The sequence below is a fragment of the Ambystoma mexicanum genome, chromosome 2p (assembly GCF_040938575.1).
Source record: "Ambystoma mexicanum isolate Mex_15411 chromosome 2p, UKY_AmexF1_1, whole genome shotgun sequence".
Lineage (NCBI taxonomy): Eukaryota > Metazoa > Chordata > Amphibia > Caudata > Ambystomatidae > Ambystoma > Ambystoma mexicanum.
In genome coordinates this window covers 1,335,514,650-1,335,541,320 of record NC_090923.1, presented here as the reverse complement: position 1 = coordinate 1,335,541,320, position 26,671 = coordinate 1,335,514,650, and the positions used below count along the sequence as shown (strand labels likewise).

Below are 26,671 nucleotides of genomic sequence, written 5' to 3'. Positions count from 1 at the left end.
CAGTATTCTATCTGCATTTTCATTTTCTCGATTTCTAGAACCAGATAGGCTGATATGTTAGACCTAGATAGGTAGGGCTAAGGTCACAAGATTGGCAGGTGGATTAATAATCACATGTTCATCCACATCTCCCTCACTTTCTGGAATATGAGGGCAAAGTGTTAAAATTTGACCATTATTTTCCAGATCATTTCTGGGAGTAGGGGTTACAGGCCTACGCAGACACTTGGTAATCCAACAAAGATTGGATTAATTCAGCTTTCTTTCCGTTAGTACTTATCATTTGTCTTTACACAATTCTTTCAATTTTTCAACAGTAAGCGGTGTAAGAGCTTCAGCCTTCTAGTTTTCCATAGTGGACATAGTTTAGTACTTTGCAGTATAGTACCCTTGAGGATGGATTCTTTGAATACAATACTACCAGGAGTTAATGTAATCCAACCTACACAAATCCCACCAGCTGTAACACCAATGATGGAGTTTTCCCAAAGTACACTTTGGAGGTAGACTTTACAAAATGATCCCAATGGTTTGTAGATCTCCCAATGGGTACCTACACAATTTAACACCTGGAATGGACCAAAACTAACCAAACCCGCCATAAACCTGATCATTCGACTCGACGAAGAGGCTGATCACCAAAAAACCACACCGCCGAACAGGTTCAACCAGGAAAAATCTGCCAGTAACGGAAACCCATCTGACAACAAACCAGGTCGAATAAACAATACAAACAACAACTTGAAACCAAAATAAACTGCATTGCAGTCTTCTCAATATCGGATCCATGGCAAAACACTCAATAGAAATCCATGACCTTTGAAGCGAAGGAGGCACAGATGTGCTTTTTCTCACAGAAACCTGGTTATCGGACAACTACAAAGCAATCGCGAACGAAGCAATACCGGACAATTGTAAATTAATACACGCCACATTGAAAACTGAGAGGGGGTGGAATCGCAGTCTTACACAAAGAATACGTCCGAACATCTCAGCTCATCGCAACCAATGCAGAAGACTATGAATCCCTCCTCCTCAAGATGGAGCTCAATGACCAAACCAACAATAGTATTCCTCCTGATCTACAGACCACCTTATTACAACCACAACTTTGCAATGAAACTAGCGGCCGCGGCCGCCATGCTGTCAACCCACCCCTAAAACCTAGTTATACTGGTAGACTTCCAGCATATTGTTTGAAAAAGAAAACGAGTCCACAGCAAACTCACTCTGCACACTCCTAGAAACGCTGCATTTCAAGCAAATAATAAATGGATCCACCCACAACGCCGGGCCTGGATGTAACTTTCTACAGGAAAGGACCATACGCAGCCATGCCACCAACACCAATATCATTCTACCTCACATCCCAAACCCGCCCAACGCCAGGGAAGGAAATGCTCCATACCAGCAAGAAAAGAAACTGGAAGAACCTAGACCTAGAGGCCCTGACAAACATTCTAGCCTCATATCCCCACCCTCCCAAGCAAAACCGAACCCACCAACCCACCGAAACAACCATAGACAAGGCAGGAAATGCACTCAACAATTGGATCACCACGGCCCTTGACCATCTGGCGCAAGCTAAAACATTCAAAGCAACACCAAAAAAACTGGTAGCAAAATGGTTCATGGAAAAACGGAATGATCTCAACAAAAATCTTGCGAAATGGAGAGATCAAAACACCTGACGTGACATAACAAAATACCAAAGACAACTTCAACTATACAAATAAACAGAATAGAATCGGCAAACAATCCACAGAAAGAACTCTTTAAAATCTTCTTCCTGCAAGAATTCCATCACCCTGACACAAGCACTTTGTGACAACATTACCAACCACCTGAGAGTAAAAATAGACACAATCCAGGAGACCATCAACCTAGCCCGGGCAAATTCAACCATGACTGCCAGACCACAGACACCGGGAGAATCAGACTACATCAAAACTCACCTGCTTAGAACCAATAGCAGAAGAAACATTTGCCGCACTGATGAAGGACACCAATCTTGCAAGCTCCCCAAAGGACCTCTGCCTGCCTGACATCTTCAAAGGAATCCTCAACCACAGAACCCCGGCGACACACTTCGGAACCTAATGAATCTACCACTCAAGAGGAATAGCATTGTCCTTCAAATCAGCATACATTAAACCACTGATAAAAAAGGAATCGAAGCGCAGAAGACCTGAGCAACTACAGTCCGACATCCAATCTAGTCTACCCAGCAAAGATCTCGTTGAACGATGTGTACAAAATCCTTCTTGAATACTTCGAAACAAGCGGACTACTCGACTGGTCGCAAGTTGGCTTCAGACCAAAGAGAGGAACGGAATCAGCACTTCTATTGAAATGGGACGACCTGAAAATAAACGCAGACGATGCCCAATCGGCCCTCATACTATTGGACATACCAGCGGCTTTTTACACAATTAACCATGCAACACTAATAAAAAGATTGATGTGGCATTCAGGAATTTGCAGTAAAGGGGCTTACCTTATTCCTAACAAACCAAACTTAAAGAACCTACCTACCACCATTCACCTCGAACACCAAAAATATATCCTGCGAGCCCCGCAGGGATCCAGCCACTCCCCACCGCTTTTCTTTTCTGTTTTTTTTCTTTTCTTTTTTTACACTTTCATTATTAACACATGGCAATACATTTGCTATCACAGTACAGTGCATTTTGGTGGTGTAAACGGTGGGTCCACTAGGACTAAAGTGGGGTAACACAGGGACCGGGGCGCAGGGGGAAGACACTTCCAGGAGGGGGGGCTCGCAGCGGTGATGACGTGCATTTGACAGGTCTTATTAATAGGTGTGTACATAAAGGGACTCCATCTGGAGTCTGGAGCTGTATCGACAGTTGATGCCACGCGTAAGAGGTATGCCGTGAGTGGCCCCCAAATGTTTCTTGGACGGAGGTTAGTCTGTTGCATCTGCACCCAGTGCTCCTCCATGTCGTTGGCCCATACATGTCTCAACCAGTGATCCTTGTTAGGAGCATTAACCCTTTTCCATCTAAGTAATATGCATTGTTTGGTAAAATTGTGCCTTCTTCTAACTAATCTACTCATGCTGCCAAAGGGAGTGTCAGGGCATTGGGGCAGGGGGAATCTCTTGTCCTACCAATTTCCAACACAACAGTACATATATACCCCAAAGCGGTTGTAATTTCCCGCAGTGCCACAACGTGTGAAAGTATTTGGCATCAGGAAAATTGCACAGAGGGTACGCCCTGGTACGTTGGTTTGAGAACAGACATAGTCTGGCTGGTGTGTAGTGAGACCTGAGTAACACTTTCAGTTATATCAATTGAAATTTAGAATTATATGAGACGATGTGTGTCTGTGCGCACATGTTTGTCCAGAGGTCATCAGTAATGTCGATCTGCAGGTCACTTGCCCATTTGGAGCGGGCATTATACTGTGGTGGCGCCAGGCGGGATCGAACATTCCTTTACAGAGATGACTCCAGCCCTCGATTACCATTCGCGGTCCGGGCGTATTCTAGTAGTGTATCGGCAGCAGGCTCCACTGGGCAGTCCACCCATCTTATTTTACATGCTTTACACAAGCCTGCATATTGTAACCATTATGATGTGCGACAGGCAGGCATTGGGGTGTCGCAAGGCTGGATGAAATTGCCTTCCAGGTACAAAGTGTGGAATCCATGGCGCGACCAGTATTTACGTGAACCCGAGTCCATATGTAGCAGGGTGGGCACATAATCCCTCAAGGGGAAGTTTCTATGGTATGGGGCGGCTGCGCCACCTATCTTCCATATTTTGCACCAGACAAGCGCAGTGGTGCTAGCTCTGTCGAATCCGCAGTTGTCAGCGAATTGATTGGGGAAGATGAATGAGCACTGAGCTTTGTCCCCCACTGAGTGTTTCTCTAAGCACATGTTAGGGGGGAGGCGATTCATCAGAGTACCAGAAGGCAGCGAATTGCGCCTGTGCTACTATCCAGCACAGGCCAAAGTTGGGAGCAGTAAATGATCCCCTGTCGTATGGTTGCAACAGTGTGCTCCATTTCAGGGGCACTGCCCGAGTGCCACATGTATTTGCATATGTTGGCCTCTAATTCATGAAAGAATGTCTGCCCTGGCCACATCGGTATGTGGAGGAAGAAATATAACAGTTTAGGGAGCACAGTCATTTTGAGGAGCGCCAGTCTGCCCGCGATCGTGATGGGGGGGGGGGATAGTAGCCCGTCTTTTAAGTTTATCCCACAGTAGCGTAGTATATGCAGTATAGTTGAGCTTATATAATTCAAGGCAGTCTGTCGATCCCCAAATAACCTATGGTCAAGGGGGCCCATCCGAATCCTTGCAGGTCACAGGGTGGGACTGTGGCATCTGTGAGAGGGAAGAGTTTCGACTTGCTACAGTTGACTCTGAGGTCCGATATTTCGCCGAAGTCTGTGACGTCAGACATGATGGGTTCCAGATGTCCAGATGCCTTTTGGACGTCCAACGCGGCCGCCGCTGCCTGGGTTTCAGGGTCTATCTGGGCCAGTATATTAAAGAGGCGCCGTTGATTCAATACCGTAGATTTTCCAGGGATGAACCCCGACTGGTCCGAGTGTATTATGTGTGACATGAAGGGCATCAGTTGTGTGGCCATCATTTTAGAAAATATTTTAATATCTGTATTGATTAGAGAGAGGAGCTTATAGTCGGCTTATTGGGCTTAAGCAGAATTGTGATGACAGCCTCGCGCATGGTAGTTGGTAGTGTCTGTGACTTAAGGGATTCGTGCCATAGTAGGTTTATAATAATCGGCTGTGAGGCCATCAGGGCCAGGGGCTTTCCCAGATGGTAAGTGTTCAAGGGAGATTGCCAATCGATGTCATCAGACGTGGTTGTATCCGCATTTGTATAGAAATCTGTGTTGAACTCGGCGAACCCATTGTTGGTGGCTGCTGGATTATGTATCTGGTTACCTGAAGTGTCTGTAATCACCGCAATACTCCCACTACGCTTTTCTTGGTGAGATATACGAGCAAGTAATTTACCTGGCCTATCCCCCTCGCCGTACCTTCGTGCTGCCATAGGGATATCGAAGAACTTCACCTCTCGCGATGCATGTGCTCTGAAAATATCAAGTGTCTCTTTAATCTGTGTAAGTGTGGCGGAGGGGGGATGGTTGCCAGGCCTCTTTCAAGTTCCTTTAGTCTATCCTCGCTTTTCTCTGTGCCTCGTATCGTTTTGAGGACGCTAACCTCGGTAGGCATTGAGATCCTATGTATGTAAACTTTCCCACAATGTGCTTATTTGTGCCACCTAGTCCACATTAGTCTCAAAGAACAATTTTACATGGTCATCCATATTGGATGCAAACGCCACGTCCAGCAGCGCCTGTGATTTAAAGCACCAGCTATTTCGGGGTATAGGGAGAGCTCATAGTGTCATGAAGAGGCAGAGAGGGGAGTGATCAGAGTAGGTTCTTGAGCATGTAGGTCTCCTTGACACCTCCCATCAGCACACCAGATATCGGTCACATATCGATGCCGGAGTACGAGTCATGGACCGATGAGTAGGATTGATCATTGCCATGAGTCGCTCTCCAGGCGTCGATCAGGGAAGGGAGTGCATGCCCTGATTTATCGTGGTGTCAGCCCGCGTCATAGTCCTTTGGGAGGATGTGGACCTGTCAAGGATAGTATTTAAATCCCCCCCGCCCCCTCACGTTATGGGGACCATGGGTACTGTGACAACTGCTCAATGATTTCCATGTAGAAATGAGGATCATCAATGTTTGGACCATAGATACACATTATCAGAATCTCCCGTCCAGCCAAGGCCCCATACACCATGAGGTACCTCACCAACGGGTTGATGTCCACATGCCTACTCAGGAACGGGAGGGACTTATGTACTAGTGTCATAACTCCCCTGGCCTTCGTCGAATATGAAGTGTAGAATCGGTTCCCTCCCCATTGTCTAGCAAATACCTCACAGGTCACGGAAAAAGTGCACAAGTCTCCTGTAAATATAAAATGTTGGCTTTGGGTCTGTCTGCGTATAAGTGTATCTTTCGCCTCTTAATTTGATTCCCATGGCCCCATACGTTCCAGCTAAGACGCATCACATCACCCATCTTAGTGTCAACCACAGTGTTTCATCCCCGCCCGCACCTCCCCTCGCCCATGCCCCGACACGGACCTCCTACAGAGCCCACCATATTGCTAGCCTTTAACCCAAGGCTTGCCATGTGATTTTCACTTTTTAACTTCCCGTTTCCTCCCGCCACCCGCATTTCCCACCAAACATGGGAGATTAAACCCTTCCAATAACAAACCCAACGATAATAAAAAATAAACACTGAGCGCAACCTTGCATGGGGGACTGGCACGCTAGGCAACCCGGGCGTTTCCATGACAGAGGCATGGAAAATGGATACGTTTACAACCTTCTTTCAAGTCGCTTTGCCGTGTGTCGCATTGCTGTGCTAGAGGGTGGCATCCACCCCAAGAAGTCGATTGGCAAAGAAACAATGACCACATTATTAGGGCACAGCACTAGTACGTTTTGGCCATTGAACATAGTCTGAGTGCTGGCAGGATCTCATGCAGAATTGTCATAACCTCTCCTGGTAGTGTGAGAAAATAGGTCTTGTCATTCCATTCTACACAGAGTTTAGCAGGGTATAGCATGGCGTATTTAAAGTGTCCCTCGTAGAGTCATTTTTTGACTGCCAAAAAAGATTTGATTTTCTTGTCGCACAGCTACCGAAAAGTCAAGGTATATGTAGATCCTGTTTGAACCCAACTTGAGGACGCCCTGCTCATGGGCTGCCCGCAAAATGGTATTTCGGTCCCAATAATTGAGAATACAGATAATGACTGGGCAGGTTTGGGCTTGGGCTTCAGGGATCTGTGGGCTCGCTCAATTGCGAATTGTGGTGTCAGTGGAGGGATTGACCAAAAGTGCCAGCAAGGTGTTGGTGATCCATTGCTCCATGGAGTCCCTATAATGTGGATATTGTTTTGGCATATCTTGACTCTTAAGTCGTCATTTTTATTCTCTACCTGCAGTACCCGCTTAGAGAGTGTAGTTGGATCCGCTAGGAGGCTGGACACATCGTCCTCGACTGTGCACACCCTTGTTTCGGCTTCATCCAGGCGCTGCTCCGTTCTGTGTATGCGTGACTTAATGGAGTTGATGGTGCTGGTCATGTCATCGAGCTTGTTAGGCACCTTAGCAAATCCTGCATGCATGCATGTGCTGCGTTTCAGAGGATTCAATAGGAGAGGATTATTGCACCATAGTGCCTGCTGCCTCTGCGTTTACTGGTTTCTTAGGTGTAGCCTTGGTGTACTGGCTCATGAAACGTTGGGTTTTTGCACTCCCTTTTGTCATCCTCACGAGGTGGCCTGCAAGTACTTGCTAGTGAGTGAGCACTCCCTCAACGCGGTGCACCTTTTGCGAAAACTCGAGGGTTTCAGATGTGCCACCAGTGGGAGAGGGGAGTTGGGTCATAAGCGCCTGGACATTTGGTCGTGGGGATTGCACCCGCCTGCTGCAGTCTGTAGTTGGGGGGGGGGGGGGGGGGGGAGGAGGTCACCTCCCAGAGCTTCCGCAGTCTGTCTGGTAGTAGACAGGATATTGCAGGCCTGTCCTACTCCCACCGCATCTGTAGGTGATGTCAGTGCGTTTCCTTAGGTCACCGTGGGGAATCCCTCATGGGGGTTGCAGATAACACCGACGTTGTGTAGGGCAGAGCGCAACACTGTAGTGTGGTTGGACGAGCCTGTCCAGATGAGGGTAGGTGGGGTGACCGGATCTGGCTCCCACCCTGCCTCCAGCGGTGATGATCCTGATATTGGGTGCGTTGTGGGTACAGAGCGTCTCAGCGAGGAGGCCCGCCTCACCCCAGTGCAGTGTTATCTTGTTGGGGGTCAAGATTGCACAGGGGTCTCTCCCGCGCTGTGTATGTTGGGAGGCCTGCCTCCAGTAAACTCTCCTCCATGCACACCCACGTGCAGCGCGATATGCCGCAATTGCAGTCAGGCGTGCCTGGGGGAGGCAGGAGGGGAAGCATACTTCTTTCCCCTGTCCGATGGTCGCAGCAGGCTCCCCTCCCCCCAAACAAGCAGTGTGTATGGGCCTGCAGAGGGGCCGAAGCCGCAAGGTGGTGTGGTGTTGGAGGTGGGGCAGAGCGCGGCCTGCCAGCAGCTCTCCGCAGTGGAAAATGCAGCCTCCCGTATCTCGGTACCCGTGTGCGGACGCAATGCGACCGGAACGTAGGTGGGAGCACCCGGTTTCAGCGGGCACTTGTGGTTGCTGTGCCCAGGGTCTGCGGAAGGCATAATGAGACCAAATAATGCACCCGGAGTGGGAGCTCTACACTGGAGCTGCCATCTTTATTACCACGCAACAGCACCCCCGTCCCCGCTGCTTTTCAACATCTACATGTGCCCACTGATGAAAATCATTTGAAGCCACAGACTTACCGCCTACAACTATGCAGACGACACTCAAACTGATTGTTTTCATTAATGAAAAACGATGGAGGGAACCCACGACTGGACTTGTCGATCGGCATTGAAACGTGACCAGAGACCACCAATGTAGTAAATAACCTAGGAATACTCATGGACAAAGGACTATCACTGGAACCGCAAGTCTATTCAATCACCCTAAATGCTTCTTCCCCTTATGAATGCTCGGAAGATTACTCCCCTACCTCTCCTTCCCCCCACAGAGCCCTCGCAATCATATCTCTGATACTTATAAGAATTGACTATGCAAACAACCTCTCCCTAGGAATGCCGGAAAGACTCGCCAAGAAACACCAAAGGGTGCAAAATACAGCAGCCAGGATCCTATTGAGACTAAACAGAAGAAACCCCATCACTCCGGCACTGAAAAGCCTACACTGGTTACCAGTTAAAAAGCTCATCCACTTCAAAGCACTCTGTATCGCCCACAGGGCCTTGCACAGACAAGGAGCAGAATTCCTCCAATATAAGGTAAGCCGGTATCGCCCAGGAAGGGAATTAAGATCCAGCAACAACCTACAAATAGAGACAACACACTAGGAAAAAAGGAAATCTGGCAGAACAGTGTTCTCGCATCTAATTGCTAACATCTGGAAAAACCTGCCCAAAGAAATTTGAACCACAGAAGACATCACTTTATGGAAACGGCCCAAAACCTGTCTTATTTAGCAGACCATGACAACGTAGAAGGGACAACAAAAACACCATAGACAAACAACCTGAGAGGTGACCTGATAGGCCAAAGAACTACAAACAAGATCCTTGCTAGATACCATCAAACAGCAACCCAAGAGCCGCACCAGAGGCACCAACAAACTGACCGACGTTCTAACCCATTTCCCATGCTCCTCCAACATAACTGATGCCTCTACACCAGACCTTATACTAGCCACACTACACATAAATAAACATGGAATTCATGTTATATCCACACCCAGAATCTCTAGATGCTGAAGCAAATCTAGAGTGAACCACCCAAATAGTCCATAAATCCAACAATGCAACTACACACCAAGATACCATATCAACCCACTGCTACTGCCATCTGTGACTCTGAATCCCTTAAAGACACTACCAAACCAGCGCGCACAACCAAACTTACCATAACCCACACAACACACTAACACAAAACACTTCCACACATCCTAGGCACTGAATCTTACCCATACAGCTGCATTGCACGAAGCCTTGAGCACAAACAACCAAAATGCAAAACACTGACAGATGCCAGTTCCTTCTGCTTCTGAACCTATCTCTCACCCTATCCCCACTAACCTCCCCCACTCCCCTTTACACCCCTCTTGCAAAGCCATGCAAGCACCTGGAGACTGTCCCTGGGTGGTTGTCGTGTGCGTTACAAATTAACATAACTTTGATCTTCACTTGGTGTGGTGGAATCTATTCAGCATTTTATGTTATAAAATGCCTGCAATTGACAAGAGTAACAATGATTTAGAGCTTGTGGACTTTAATGCTGCATCTGTGGAACCTAATTGCTTGATTTGGATCAGTGAGTGTCCTGGGCGAGTGACCTAGGGAAAAGAAAAATAATAATTGGTCAATTGAAAGAGCAGTTCTTATTGGTTGCAGCTGGACTAAACCTTTTTGAGCTGCCCGTAATCTTTTTGTTGTTGTAGTTTTTCTGCTTATATATCTTAAACCTAGCTATGGAGCACTATGCAAAGTTGTTTGAGGATTACAACAAAGGTGTAGGCCTGCCAAACGGAGGGCAGTTTCTGACTGTGGATCTGGGTGGTGCAGGTCCACAGTGGTGGTTTTCTCTTGGGAGATGTAACTGAGGTTCTAAAGTGTTCTCTAGGAACTCCCCGAAGAGCAGCTTCTTGAGGTCTTTGCTGAACTACCTGTTGTTGTGGTTCAGTTTTGTGGAACAGATTTGCTCAGCACAGGAAACTATTTTGAAATGTGTTTGCATGCTGCCTAATAAATGAGGATGTTAATTCACTGGGTGTGCAGCATCACACTGTGCCTTTTCAGTTTTCATACTTAAGACATTATTTGCTTAATTGTGCTACAATAAAACCATCTTGTATTGCAAGCATAAGTTCACTTCTCGTGTGCAATGTTATTGCAAAATGTGTAGGTAAATAGTGCAGATCAAGATAATACAGTTTAAACTTCTTTGGCGCTTAGGGTCAACTGGTTGGCACTGTTTTTTCTAAATTTCAATATGCATCTTGCAAGCTGATACAAGTGTGTGCTGTGCTATTTAAAATATGCAACACATTCAAAGGTCTGGAGAATAAACATGTAGCACATTAGAGGATCTTTTTAAATTGTCTTTTGATAAATAAGGATAAGTGTAGAGTACTTGGAAAGGTAGGTGCATTGTTTTGGTCCAAGGCAAAACGTGTTGGAACGACATTTTGGTTCTTGGTCCGTATTGAGACCTCACTAATATCCCGGGAGGATAGCTTAACAGCAACGTGCACGCCTTGGAAGCAAGACCACACGAAGCAACACGGGTTCGATTCCCGGGTCCGCGCTTAGAAACCTCGGTGTTTAAGTGTGTTATAAATATGCAACCAAGACAAAAAAATAACAATTACGCAACTAAAAAAACGAACCATTCCTGTAACAGCGGCTCGATGCCCGCGGCCTGTTTTGAGGGCTTTAAAAATGCAAAAATAAATAAAATAAATAAACTAATTGCTCTAAAGTAAAAAATGCTCTTTGCTTCCTGCTTGCTCATTGTTAATTCTGGTCGCTATCGATCGTCTGTGTTCTTTAGTTAATTACAGTTGTTGCCAGTGTTTGATAACCTTCATCATTAATCCTAATAGTACTAAAGTGATCTCATATCTCAGATTATGAGCCATGTATATGATGAACCAAATTATGAAGCCACCTATTTAGAGGGAGACCCTCTTGCACCGCCACCAGGCACAAAATGATATATGCTGTTTTATGTCTTTGGTGGCTGCGAAGGGAGCAGAGGGACTTTGTTAGACAGTGGCATGTGCATGTTTTATTTGACAGGCAAACGTCGGCTAAAGAAGCAAAAATTGGATCCATGCAGGCTTCAGGGTTGTCTTAGGCATGTGCTTAATTGCTTTCCTTGTGTAAAAGTTAACAATTGGAAGGCATGAATTCACACAGTAGGTTGCAACTTCCGATTGGCAGATAGCAGACTTTCAGAACATGGTCTGAGTTAGGTACGTGCCTTTTACGTTTCCGCTATTTGGTGGCTCTTTAGCGTCACCTATAAACTGAAACTATTGGATATGAGTACAGATGGGGAGATGAAGAGGGACACAAAGCTTGTAGGTGCTGTTTGGTTATTTTCCCACCCATGTGTGTATCTGTGGGGGTGGTTTATGGAGGAATTTCCTTAAGGCTTTTACTAACTGATTGTTAATATGATCGTTTGTTTGCTCAGGAGGTAGATTACTGCAGGTTTTTGGCTCGACTAGTAATAATCGTTCACGTTAAGATTGCAAAAATGTTCCCTTCTCTGGTACAAACGTTGTCTATACTTGGAATGCACAGCATTACTTTAAAATGTAGGGTGAATGGAATCTTTTTTCACGTATTTGCATTTCTGGCTTGCTGTTTTTGTTCACTGTGACGATTCACAGGATCTCGTCAGTTCTCTGCCAGGAGGGGGGGGACTCCCTGTGAGGCTAGGGTGGTGAGGTGAGGTGAGGTGGTGAGGCTGCTTCCCAATAGTGGCCCATCCCCCCCCCCCCCACCATAGGAGGGTGGAAAGCTTGACCTCGCAGGGAGAGACTCCCCTCATGGGGATAAGGACTCCCGTTCAGTGAAGGAACTCCCTAACCCCCATTTCCTTGGGACCAAGTCCCTGTCAGAAATCCCTGATAACACTACTCTGTTATGGGGATATCTCTTCCATCTTTGATCCACAAATTAATATGACCAAGGCAAAGAGCCAAAGAAACACGGAGTAATACCAGGTTGCCTTACCATAGTACTGAGAAGAGTTTGCCCCAAGAAGGCATAAAGATTTATCAACCGAAAAGGAGGAATTTGACTTTACGCTGGGGAGGATCCAGCCACAGGAAATAAAGAGCGAGAAAAGACTGGGAAATGGAGCAGCCAACATGAAGCCAGTCCAGCACGAGAAGTTGGAACCTGGGAACGCAAAGCTGCAAGAACGCTGATCCCCTGTGGCAGGGACATCCTGGAAGGGTCAGCGGAGCACTGTGGTGGAAGCCAAGCTCCTGACCAGTGGCGGAGTGGGAAAGAAGCCAAATGTGGCCTGAACTCTGGGAGGTGGACAGTGTGGTCCTGCAGCGGAGCCATGTGGCTCAAGTCCCAGCAGAGCCGCGAGGATGAAGCAGGAAGCGGAGTGAAGGAAGCGGGAGCAGTGAAGCAACGCAAGTCAGCCCATCACTCCAGGAAGAACCGGCGATGCAGTCCCTACATGCCACAGGTAATTGGAGCAGTGGTAGACCCGGTGGGGGTTTGGGGGTAGCTCAAGAGAGCCATGGGCGAAATCTCCCTCGCCACAGTAGTGATATCCAAAGGTCTAAGAGTCAAGAGAGCCTCTGCAGGAATCTCCCTCATCACAGAAGTGATACCCAGAGAACCAAGAGTCAAGAGCGCCTTGGCAGGAATCTCACTTGTCGGTGGTAATCTAAGCAGGATTGAAGAAGACACTAGACAGCAAGAGCTGTCTGGAGGTAATCTTCAAAATGTCATAAAACTGGGAGGAATTGCTGGAACTGTAAAGCAAGCTTTCAGGATCTCTTGGGAAGAAGTGAAGAGACATTAGAGAACTATTGCCAAAGAATATCACAAGACAGCCCTCAAGGCTGTGCAAGGTGGGTCCGGAGAAGGGAATCATTCTCCTGACCATACTCTCGTTGTTTAATCAGAAACTAGTGCAATTGATTGTTAGAAAAGAGGACCGAGTCATTTCACCAGGAGAAGGGAGTAATTCTCCTGGTAATAATTTAATTTGGATGTGGAATCCTTTTGTAGATTATTGATGGGGCTAGAGTAGGTTTTTAGACGGAGGATGGGCACTTTCATTTGGGAACACATCCTGACAACGAGCACCAGGGTTGATATTTGTTTAGGTAGTGATAACCTTTTAGAGATAGGGAGAGGTAGGTTATTTTCTTGATTTCTTAAACAAAACTTTGTTGAAACATGCCACCCCTTTGTCCAACTCCTTACTCCACCACACCACCTAATAGCGCACAACTGTGAATTTGTGCCAGTGTCTAACCAAGATGCGACATGGTTCTGTGTAATGCATACTGTACATTTTCCAATTGTTTGACGTCTAATTTGGATCACATGACATGGACAAATGCAAGGCTTTACATATTATGTTTGGCATTATAGTAGTCTTTAATTCCTCTGCTGAACAGGCAACCCGTTCCCATAGGAAATATGTTGCTGTAATGTGCAGTTCTTCAAATCCTGTATGTATTTACAAATTGCACATTTCCAATGTTTCAACATGGTGTAACACTGTCCTGTTTTTTTGTTTTTTGTTTTTCAGGGAGGAATGGTGTACTGCTTGCCAATCTAGCAACATTTATGGTAAGTGTGGCTTTGGTGTTCTGATGCGAGTTTAGAAGATGGAAAGTATAATAAAATGGAGACCTACTCATGCCAAAAGAGCCTGCTTTGTGGTGTTGTACACACATAGCCTGTACTATAAGTGATCAAAGCACTCAAGTTCTCCACTAGGTCATGCAGTCCTCTGCAAGCCCCCCCTCCCTTGTCAATGTGTGCACACCTGCTGTTGGACCCCTGCATTGACCTGTCTCCAATATCCACTTTGGATGTAGTTGTCTGACAGCCTTGAGAAATGTCTGTCTTGCGTTGAGAAAGCTATGTGTAAGGTAGCACTGCCCTGTCGGACAAAAACCATTTCCTTAAACAAAAGGCTTGCATGGGGGATAATTTCCATACCCACAATATCTTGCTGATATGGCTCTGAACTGTAGGTGTACTTCCAGCGATGGCAACTAGGTGGTGGTTTGGCATGTGTGACCTGCCTCAAACTGACATACATACACTGTTTGCTTAAGCCATAATCCTGGTGGTTCTTAGTTTTGCACAGTAATGGGTGTCTGGAATGTTACTGAGTGTTGGTGTCCATTACTGCTGAGCACTGGCTTATTGGGCTAATAACCACACAGTTCTATAAATGCTCTTACTGGATGATTATTCTTGCACGCTATTGCCTGTCTGGGTTGAATACTTATCAACACAGTTCTGGCGCTTTGGGGGTAATTGATGCACTTGTTGGTTATGTTGAGAACAGCAGAGTGCCAACTGATGGGATGGAAATGAGTGCATCAGTGTGTATTACTGCTTAGTGTAGGCTAATGGTGTGAAATGTGTGCAGTAATGGGGTAATTCATGCACTAAACTGGGCGACGGCTGGGGCTACTAGCAATTGTTAATGTGGCTTATTGATACAGCACAGGTTGAAAATAGGCTTTATGTTGCGCAGTCCCAGCTCTTGTTGATTCCTGGTACAGCTCCATATTATCTACTGTGGAGCATTCATTTTCAGAGCTTGCGAATTGTGAGAATAACGGTACAGTTTGTTTTGCATGATTTGATATTTATTTCTTTATTTTTGCTGACAAGCTAATTCTGAATCTTAATGTGGTACAAGGTTTACTAGAACATTTAATATTGGACCTGGAATTGATCGTGGTTGACCAGGTAGGTAGGACAGTTCCAAAATATACAGAGGTGCATATAGGCCATTGTGGGTTCATGCTATTTATGCAGCGGTGCTCTATAGGTTCCTGTCTGCATGTGTGGTGAGGTGGAGCTGGAGGGCACTTTGGTTATTGCGGTAGCTGCTCATTGTTACTTTTCTGCCCAAATGACGAGGCAGAGATGTGCTTTGAGCACTTGTCTCTTGAGGCAGAGATTGTGATAAGGACTTGGACTTCCGCTGGAGCTGCACAGTGTGTGGAGGGCAGAGCTTGCACAGGCAGCCTTAGCCTTTTATGTTCTGTGATACTTGTTTATCGCCTAACTGCTGTTGTCATGGCCTCAAAACATTTTAGTTTGGCAGACAGACTAGTTGCACATAACAGTATGCTGCATTGCAGGAGATACCTGATACTTCTACATTACATTTGTAGGTAAAATACGATACTAGTACTGCAGTTTTTTAAATATATTTTTCATTTTTTATATACGTAACAAGCAGTTACAGAATAGTGTAAAATGTGCATGTATGAACAGTAAAGAAAATCGTAACTGAAAATTCATATGTATTTGGAAATGGTCCATTTAAGCAATAAACAAATCGTAATTGTATACAACTAATCCAAAGTACAGTTTTATTTAGCAGTTTTGTGTTGGGTGTGGGAGTGTTGTGATTTGCTACGCCTTTGAATGAATGTTAACTGGCATGAGAATCAATTTTTGTGTTTGGGAATTGTCCAGCTACTATGGGGACACACAGTGAAAGTTGTAGTAGACCATATCCACAGATTAAACTATTTCTGGAACAATTGAATCAGTTATGAGCCTTACGATTAAAAAATTAAACAGTACTTTACGTTTTATGCATATTTGGTAAAATATCCTATCCTGTATATAATAAAAGACCAGATGTATGTTTTTTTCGAAGCAGTCATGCATAGTAGAGGCTGTCCGAATGCACAGAATGCGCTGCTAGAGGGAGCTGTTGCCTTAGGTAATACGGTGGTCTAATTTACATAGCTTCACCTGTTGTCACCGATAGAGGGAGCTGTTGCCTTACGCATACAACATTAAGAGTTCAAGTTAATCTTCCAAGAGAACAAAATGTGTATGTCAACAATGATAACGTACAATTAGCTGCAGAAAAGGCCCAAGAGAGGGAAACCACTTTAACAGGATACTTCAAGTTGCATACACTAAGAAAATAAATACATAAAAAAAAATGGATAAACACATGTATTTGATTATGAACCATTTCTCGAAAAAAACATACTTTTAAATGTGCTTATGTATTATGTAATTGATTGTGATATTTTTTGGTATGTATTCTATCAATATTCTTGTATGTGTTAAACTTTATTTTACTTCAATTTACTTTAATTTGATTTCATGTCTACTTCGAATAATGCTGCACATGAATTGTATTACTCCGACATCCCTCAACATAATATATTTGAGTCCAAAACCTGTAAGTGGAGTCTAGGACAATGAGGAGCAGATACAATTGGCCGTATGTACTATGTTGAATTTTCAAGGGATTCTGAGATTTTGGTTAATTCTTAATCTAAAAGGAGCAAGATCCTTTGCAAATGTTATTTTTTTTTCTATTAAAATAAATTACATTAAAATACACCACAGAATATATTTACACTCTGAAAATGTCTTCCTTTAATCACATTAGCCGGTGTACATGTGCTTTTCCACTAGTACTTAATAAACAGTACTTTTCACAAACGTTTGGTAGATGAAAGTTTGGCCATACAGTTGTAAGAAAATGATTTGCTAAACTTTGACATGTTAAACTCACACTGTGCATGCATATTTGCCAGGTCTCGGACTACTCTTTTTTTAAGGTTAAACAGCACGAGTTACTGCATGAAGGCAACACACAACTGTACCTTACCTTTGCTTGAAAACGGGAATCACACAGACTCTGCACTGCCAATGCCCTGAACATCAGTTCCCAGTGGTGTGGTCTCTGGCATTCCCCAAGCATAGCAAGAATGAGGTACATATTAGGTATGCAGTATGATAAGTAACATGCCTAGGTCCTGCCTGGGCACTAGTGGGGATGAGACCAGGCCCACTATGTACATATGGGTAGGGCTGAGTGTGGGCCACTTAATGCACTCCGGTCTCTTCTCGCTGCCACTTCTGCTGAAGTTTCCTCTCCAATTTCTGCAAGATTCCATGTACCCCCTCATTTCGTTTGCATCCGTCGACATCCTATCCTTTCCACTTATGCGCCCAACCCCCAAGTGAATACCCCCACATGCAGCCCAAACCCCCCCCATAAAGCTCTCCTAACCACCATCACGGAGTGCCTGGAACTCTGTAGGAGTGCCCATGGAGGACTGAGTTGTGGATGGGTGCTGCGATGGGCTGTCGGGAGAGTATGCAAGTCAAGGAGACTTATGTGCCCAACTTGTCCGAATTTATTTCGTGGGACATAGATGCATTCTAGTGGCAGATGTGATGTGCGATGTTAGTTCAAGTAGTGGATGGTTGCAGATGTATGCAATTGGGTGGTTGTGCCCTGGGAGGGATGCAGCTATCTTCTATTGTGATGAGTGCAGTACATACCCATGAGTCATGGCTGATTTTATTTTTGGAGTACAGGAATCCTTTCTGTGTTTGATCAGTATTTTCTTGATGTCTCTTCAAGTGACTCGTCGATACCCCACCTACCTGGAAGGGGGTGAGAGTTCATCCAAGAGGTAGATTAAGTCAATCCTGATGCAGACGGGAAGAGCCAGGTCTTGAGTGCCTTCCGGTTGGCGAGGTGATCTATGCGGCAGATGCTAAAAAGGATACAGTTCCATATTGTGGGTGCTTAGACGGAGAAGGATGTCCCCCCCCCCCCCCATTCTGGTCGGTTTGGCGGGAGGGATGACCCGGAGGAGGGCTGTGCCTTCTGTTGGGTCTCTATGGTGTGAGCTTGTGTTGTGGATATGGGCCAGAGTTGTCCAGAGCATGGTGGGTGATGTACATAGCCCTGAAAGTGGACTGACGCCCGACTGGGAGCCAGTGCAGGACACAGAGGGCCGTTGTGAAGTGCCCCCTAGTTCATAGGGCAAGGAGGAGCCTCGCTGCAGCGTTTTGCAGCTGTTGGATTTTTCTAAGTTGAGATGCAGGGGTGCCCAGGTGTAGGGTGTTGGCATAGTCTAGGTGAGAGAAGATGGTCATATTTGCGGCGACTGTGAGGGTAAGGGGAAGATGCATTGGAGAATACGTAGATGTAGATAGCAGGATTTTGACAGAGTTGGTGTGATGTGAAAGTGTCAGTTCTGCATCCATGGTGCATTAAAGGTTTTTTATTTTGTTGCAGGTGGGGGAGGGTGGTGAGGGCCTAGGGGGGGGGACATCCAAGGGGTGGGTTGGGGGAAGAGGGCAGTTTTCTCACGGATTATTTTCTGGGGTTGAGAAGGAGCTAGTTAGCTGTCATCCAATGGTCAATTTCTTAGAGGCATGTGTTGAGGTCGGGGGTGGGGTTGGAGGGCTCTTTTGGGATCTTGAAGATGATTTGGGTGTCATCTGCGTAGTTGTAGCAAGACAGGCTGTGTGACCAGATAATAGCAGGGAGGGGGGCTCAGGTAGAGGTTAAAGAGCAGGGTTGAAAGAGAGGCACCCTGTGGTACTTGGTTGGTGACAGGGAACGGAGTCGAGGCGAAGGGGTGGTGGGTTATGTGTGTAATTTGGGATCTGTTTGAGAGGAAGGGGGCTGTACACTGCAATGCTGCATCCCAGATGCTGAGGGAGTGCAGTCTGACTCTGAGGGTGCAGTGGTCGGTGGTGTCAAAAGCTGCAGAGGGGTCTAGTAGGATTCATGCAGCACAACCTTCTGAGGCTGCTTTTTTGAGATCATCCCAGATGGAGACTAGGCACGACTCAGTTCCTCATATGGGTCTGAAGCCTGAATGGGTGGCTTCAAGGAGGATGTTCAGTGAGAAGCCATAGCTGTGTGTAGGCTGTTCAGTCAGTTAGTTTGGCTATGAACTGGTTATTCAAGATGGGTCTGTAGATGGCAGGTAGTAGGGGGTCCATGGAGAGTTTTTTTGAGCAGGGGTTTAATGTGGGATGCCTTAAACTGTTTGGAACGTGCCTGAAGTGAGGGATGTGTTAATGATCGTACTGGCAATGCTGCCATCACAGGTTGAGGAGAAGATATCTTTTGGAAGAGGTGGAGGGCAGGGATCTCCAAGAGATCCTGATGGACGACTGCTGGCTAGTACATGCGGGTGGGGTCAGTGAGTCTGGACGTTTTGTGCAAGGGACTGGGAGGGAGTGATGCTAATTTAGAGCCGATGGTGAGGTTTCTTTCCAAGGCTATGTTGTGGAAGTGGTCGGAGAAAGAGTGTCAGAGGGCTTGAATGTGGGGTAGAGAGGAGGAAGAGTAAAGAGAAGGTCCTTGAATTTTGAGATTATCTTGTGAAGGTACCTGCTTGTGTTGGGGTGGGGGGTGGGGGGCACTTTGGTGACTGTGTTCCAAAAAAAGTTTTTTTGGCCTTCCAAATTGCTGCCCTCTAGGCTTTGATCTGATAGGCATACAAAGTTATTTTATGTGGTGAAGGATCAGCCTGCCATCTGCGTTCCAGGATGTGGTTTTGGGTTTTGGGTTTTGAGTTTTGAGGGGTTTGAGGGATGGGGTGAACTATCTGGGGAAGGGGCCCTTGTCATTTGCAGGAGGATCTGATGGGGATGAGAGGGCTAAGAGCTTTGTAGAGCCATTGGTCAAAGTGACTGATGTAGAGCTGACCTGAAGTGTGTGGGAGGGGTAGGGAAGCAAGCAGGGAGACGGCCTTGTCCGGGATTACTTTGACCTTGTTCCATAGTGAGAAGCGGCAGCAGGGTCCTGGGTCAGTCGAGGGGGAGGGAGCGTCTGCTGTTGAGAGGGAGAAGAAAATGGCTGCATGGTCCGTCTAGATTAGTGGCTCAGGCGGGAACATGGAGATCAGTTCAGAAGAACTGATGATGGCCTGCAGAATGTGCGTGGGGTCAGGTGGAGGACTTCCAGGATGGGTTGTTGTAAAGACTGGAGGGGGGTGGGTCTGTACTCCTGCTCTCTATATGGTAGAGGAGAGGCACAGAGGACCCCAGCCAAGATTCTCTATTGTTGGTAGCAATGGATGAGCAATCGGGGCCTAGCTTCTCAGGAGGTGATGCAGGCTGGTTCTTAAGTACAGTGTAGACCCCAAGCACCAACAAAGGAATGTCCACACACTGTATTAGTTAAAACTCAGTCTTTATATAATTAAAGGTTCAAAGTCATATACACAATCACAATAACTCACTTTGTGCTCAGTAAATCTACAATGGCAAACATATACAGTTCTAAGTGGTACCACAATTATCAGATTTCATTAAAGTGCATCAACTGTACTCTGGTTAAATGTCACACAAATCACTTTATAAAGGTAACCAACAATAGACCTAGGAGGAAAGCAGTTGGTTAGAACAATTGTAAGATAAAGCTATCACAAGCCCAGTCCATGTATTGTTCTATGAGTCTTATTTCCTTCTAAAATGTTTCTACCACCCCAATGTACCTGGAATGTTCCTGGATCCTTCTTGAGCGGCTCCCTTTAAAGCAGGAGCCACGGATCGTCGAGATCCCTAGAAGAAAGTGAACTTGGCGTCGAGGCGGCAGCTTCAGTCCCAGCGGTGCTCGTCGAATATGATTCGAAGACGTCCTGCAAGGAAGAGGCGTGCGGGGCAACTCGATGTCGATAGTTCTGGACCACAAAGAGTTTGTGAAGAACTGTGGCCCAGCAAGGGCGTCGAGTCATCCGGCGTCTCTACGGTCCTTGGGTGGCGGGAAACCCACCGGCGGATGCACCTCGCTGCGTCGACGGCCTGGCCTTCTCTGTTAGGATAAGGCGGGCGGCGGTGCGGACGAGTGCGTCTGTGAATCAAAAGTCTTAGGCAAAGGAGCGTTGCGGCTCCGGTCGTCAATGGCACGGTATCAAGCGGTCACTGCTTCTGGGCAACACGGCTTACACGGGCTTCCAACGGTTATAGCAAACCTGCAAACCCTGTGCAGAGGAGGTCCCAAATATAGCCTGCACTCCAGTCGCCCATTTTGAAGTACCAGGAATATTCACACCGAAATATGTGACGTACGATGAGCAGATAAACAAGCAGAGAGCCACAGTAGGGCTCTGCCCAGTGCCTATCAGAATAGCAGTAATTATTGAAGTACCAATAACCAAACAACCATGGACAGTAAGATAACCATTGAGAAAACCCTACTAGCAAATTAAACAAAATGAAGATCGTTTAAGTAGTGTATAGGAAGAAACCAAAAGGTCCTTAATGGAAGATGAATGGTGACGTCATGAGGACCTGGACTAACGCACCCATAGAAGATATGACTATCCAAGGATGACGCAAAGAGACGAAATGCCATGCATAAAGATATTGAGAAACTGAAAGAAGAGAACATTGTTGTAGTACAAGGGAGCTTAAACTGAAAGCAGGATGAAGATATTCAACCAAGCTAACGCCTGTACATATGCTTGTAACCGCAAGAAAGCTAAGGAAACAGTGCGGCTTGCTATGCTAAGTAGAAGAATAGAGGGGCAAGCGCTGTTTGTACACAATCTACCTCAAAATTAAGCATGTTATATAAGTGCGAGTCCACTTTGCATGAAAAGCCGAGCCAACCCAGGTTATTATAGGCCAAACGCAAGAAGTTTCATATTTTAGCAACACGAGGAAAAAGGCTGAATCGAAACTAGGCAGAGGCAGCTTGTGCCGGGGAAACCAAGGTCATACCAATGGAAGCTATGAACAGAAGCTACTTTTAATTGAAGCTAAGAACAGAATATCCTGCCTCTGAAGGATCGAGATAAGAAGGCGAAGGCAGGTGGTGGGTGAAAGGAAAATCAAATACACAAATTGAAAGAAACGAGGCAAGATGCAGTTTCGATGCCAACCACAGTGAACAAATTGACACATAGCCCATAAAGTGATCATTAATTGAAGAAAGGCAGGGTGAATTGGGGGACACCCTGCACCTGGTTGACAGTTCTGCGTGCTGCTACGCAAAGTGGAAATATATGCATGGGGTTGATGCCAACCCAATCACAAAGGACCAATTAATCTAGGGTCCTATAGTTAGTATAACCAATGGGACGTCAAACATTATTTTTTTTTTTGAAGGAAGGACTTAGTTTCCCACCTGATAGTGTTTACCCAAACCCCTCACTCCGTTACCATATACAGATATAGCACCTATATTAAAGTTACCTTTTCCTAAACAATAGAATTGCATGATAACTTTTGAGTCTTACACGTCAGATTACGATGTGTTTTGAGCATAAAAATGATGTTTTGTATGAAGTTCGAGGGAGTTGAAGCGACGGCTATCACATCACTGTTGATTTCCATGTTTTCCCGGTTTTTGTACTTGTGCGGACTCCCCTTTGCCAAATCATTGAGTTGTCCTTATTGATTGGTGTGGAGTAATAAATCTGTACCCCCATCCATCCCAAGGTGCAGCTATCTTGTCTTAAAGTATTTTGGTGCAAACCCCGACTCTATGGGCCGGTCGGGGGTCTCCACAGTACACCTGGTCGACGACGGTGGACGGAATGTCCGGTGCTTGTCTTCGTTCTCCTTGGCGGTCCCAGTCTCCGGTCGCATTCCTGTCGAAGGTCTAACTTCCTGGGCGCTTCGGCGAAGGTTAGCGGTGCTCAATGGTCCCTCGGAGCATGGGAAGAGGCGCCTAACCAGGTCCCCTCTTGGATCAGTTTCGACGGCTTTTGGCTTTTTGGATTTTGGCAAAGGGAGACAGCAGTCAACCTTCTTCTGGCTCGGCTTCGAGATTCAGGTTCAATGTTAGTTTCAACTCCAGCTTCTGAACGATTTCTAGCAGTGAGAGGCCCCCAGATATACTAGTTGATCTCCCATTCATTCTGCTGGGTCACACTCGGGCAACCAATCTCTCAGAAGGGCATTCAGCAGTCAGTCAGCCAATCCGGCATACAGTCCATTCAGGTTACTCTCCTCCCTCTCAGACACACTCAACAAGGAATGTGTATTGGGACAAGTACCCAGCCATCCAACACTACACACTGCATTCATACATGTTTCGGGCAGTCATTGTGTCAAACACCAGATACCAGACATCCAAAACAAGAAGACGATATTGGTCACACACTCCATTCACCCAGGTCCCACCCTCAGGGGACACCCACAACATACAGTCAATGGGAAAGCTCCAGCCAGTCTGGCCTTGACTTCACAACAACACCATTTATAGAACTTTCACCCAGCCAACAGCCAGTCGGGGAATGGACAGAGTTGGGGCTTCACAGGACTTTGGAAAAACAAGGTAACAGGCAATAGAAATCAAGAGGCCACAGGGGCCATCTTGTTTCCTATCAGGAATCAACTGATTCCAATGACAAGGCCTGGGTATCCCAAATGGAGGATACTCTGAGCACCTGTCGATTTCTGCATGGAGCTGCTCTGTGCCCATACCCAGCTCCTGCCCAAAAACATACACTAGGGGCAGAGGGTTGTACCCTCACCCATGGGTGCCCTAAGGGTATCCCATGGGTCTGTACACCAAACCAAAAATAGGAAGCACTGCACTGCCAGGAGTCCCACATGGGCTCCTGGCCAGAAAACAATACAGAACACAAATGAAAAAGGACTACAGGACAAGGACAGGGAGGCCCTGTCCCTCAATGCGTTTTCAGCATCAGTTGTGTCATGGGTTTATGTGGGACGTCGAACCATATTTTGAAATCCCCTACCACAGTGAGGGAGGGGTGAGTAACCAGGATGGCCGCTAAGGAGTCACTGAGGTACTCAGCAAAATTTCTGTTGTAGCCGGGGGGGTCTGTATATGAGTAAGAAGCTGTGAGTAAGTGTGGGGGTGATGAGAACATTTTACTCAGAGGGATTTGAAGTTGCAGGCTTTTTCCTCGGAGTGTGAAATGGAGAGGCAGGATTTGTAGAGGATGGCAAGTCCACCTGCCCTGCTGGTTCTGCTGTGCACAATAAGGGTGTATCCCGGAGGGAAGGATTTGTGTGCAATCGTCTGGAAATCCTGGGAGAACCAGATTTTTGTGATGAAAAGGATGTCCAGGCCTTCAGAGGATAATACGCTGTATATGTTGTAGAGGTTTCTAGTGACAGATCTGGCATTCATGTTGGCATCGGACTAAGATTAGCGTTTGCTGTGAAATAGGAGGGCTATGGCGGGGGACTATTGTGACGGTGGTGGCTACCCACAGGTAGGAGGAGAAAAAGTGGAGTGGGTGAGAGGGTGTGTGAAGGTTGGAGCTGAGGTCCCCTCGGGGGAGTCCAGTGGGTGGTGGCGGAGTGTAGTGGAGGAGTGTTTGAGGGGGAAGTCTGAAGTACAGTGTGGTAGTTGTTTCGATGAGAGGGATTGATCGGGGTGTGCCTAATGTCTCTGTTCCGGGGAGTGGGGAGGGAGCTTGATTGTAATGTTTGTGTGAGTGAGAAGAGAGCTTATGAGGTTGGGGGTCCTGCGGGGGTTGGTGGGTGTGGTGGTTAATGGTGCACGGGGTGCGAGTGGGTAGCATGATGGAATCCCTAGTCTGTGGCGTGGATGGGTTCGGGGTAGAGTGGAGGGTTGGTGTGCAGGACAGCGACTGGGGAAGTCACGCCGGATTGATGTTGTACGGGAGAGGTCATGTGGGTGTATGGTCGGATACGGGATCATGGGGCAGACTTGTGGGGGGTGTCTGGTGTCAGTACCAGAGTGTTGTAGGATAGGCTGAAGAGGGATTTCACTGTGATGAGTGACATGGGGGAGGCCGCAAGGGTGTATGCGAGAGGGGATGTTCTGGGTCTGGAGGAGAGCTGGGGTGATATGTGCAGTCAGGAAAGGACCCGGGTAGTGCAGTGTCGGTTTTAGAGGATTCTTGGGTACCCCTGGTGTAGGTGTGGGTGAGGGTTGGCAGGGCAGCGGATAGAGGAATGACTGCTAGGATAGCCCGGGCAGCAATTAGGGATGCAAAGGGTGGGACATGGCTGAGTGGATGAGTGGCGGGTGCAGGTGGTCAAGGAGAGTCTGGACGGAGGTCTGTGTATATGAGGCGGCCAGGTTGGTTTGGGGCGTGGGGGAGAGGGGTGTGGTTTTTTTCCCAGGGGGCCAGGATGAGGAGAGAGAGGATGTGATTAGGGGTGGGGTCTAGATGATGAGGTTGGAGAGGTTTCTGGTGCACCAGAGTGCCCCTCCAACTTTGGTGCTGCTTGGTATGGCAGGGACCAGCCGCCTCAGCCCTAGGACAGAGAGGTGTGCGAGAGAGCCACGAGTGGCTGTAATCAAGTCGGCATCCGCTCTAGCTGTGAGAGTGGTGGAGGATCTTGTGTGGTAAACTGTATGCAGGTTTGGAGGCGGAGGAGGGCAACAGGGGTGATGTGAGTAGAGAAGCAGTGCTTAATTCCTGTGGAGAAAAAAAGGCGCTATCCTGTGGAGAGAGATGCAACATGTGGGCACCAAACAGTAGCTTGATTTAAAATTACAGACCTACTGCAGTAAATAGTAGCTAGATTCAAGTTACAGCCCCACAGTATTATATTTGTGGAAACGGATGCAGCGTAGTGCACAGAGCAGTAGCTAGAATCGAAATTACAGACCTACAGCACTAGACATCTGGATTCAAAACTACAGACATACATACAGTACAATCCCTGTGGGAAATGTTGCGGGTAGTGGCAGTAATCAGTAGCTAAGTCCAGAATTACAGGCCATACAGTACTAGGCAGTGGCTAGATTGAAAATTATAGGCCTACAATACTAGCTGTGGCAAAGGTTCAGAAAAAAAAATAATCTAAAAACTATTTATGGTATTCTGGATCACTAAGGAATGTGAAGAAAGACTACTGTAAAAAGGAAAATATTGATTTGGCTGAAGTCCAGAGATTCTAATGATGATCAGGTAGCTAAAGAAGCACTGAACCTATAAGAAAAAAGGAATTATTTTAGCAGAATCTGTTTTTGAAAATCAAGATTGCTCATGCTAATAACAAACCGAAAGAACTTTTTACTGTGATAAAGAATCTAGTCACCCCAGCTTGTATCTCTTCTAGCCTGCCTTCGTCGTCCAATTTTGCAAATTAATTAAATTAATTTTTTATGAATAAAGTCCACTTTATTCAGCAGAACATTGATTATCCGCTCAGTAATTCGGAATTGTCTCTGTGAGATACTGATGCAGCTACCTTTCGCTTACCTACTTCGCTCTCATTCACGTTTAATATGGTCTCTTTAGCGGAAATTGAGGCTTTAATCTTAAAATGAAAACCTACCAACCACAAATATGATCCAATCTGAGATTTCAAAGGAGCATCCTTATTTAAGTGTTTTTATTATTACTTTTGTCAATGCTTCGCTGGCCCAGGGCTGTGTGCCCTCTGATCTTAAAAAAATAAATCTTATTCAACCCCCCTTCTTAAAAAATATTTTTTTTAAAAACGTCACTGGATCATAACCTACTCTCCAACTAGCAAC

At 46.4% G+C, this 26,671-nt stretch overlaps 1 protein-coding gene across 3 annotated transcripts in view; it reads left to right on the top strand.

The window, feature by feature from the left end:
- EPN2 (epsin 2) overlaps nucleotides 1-26,671 on the top strand; it is a 592,428-nt gene that overhangs the window by 80,650 nt on the left and 485,107 nt on the right. For all 3 annotated transcript variants that reach the window (XM_069645677.1, XM_069645678.1, XM_069645675.1), the window contains exon 2: nucleotides 14,003-14,043. The gene's annotated coding sequence lies outside the window, so the exon portion shown is untranslated. The remainder of the gene's footprint in view (nucleotides 1-14,002; nucleotides 14,044-26,671) is intronic.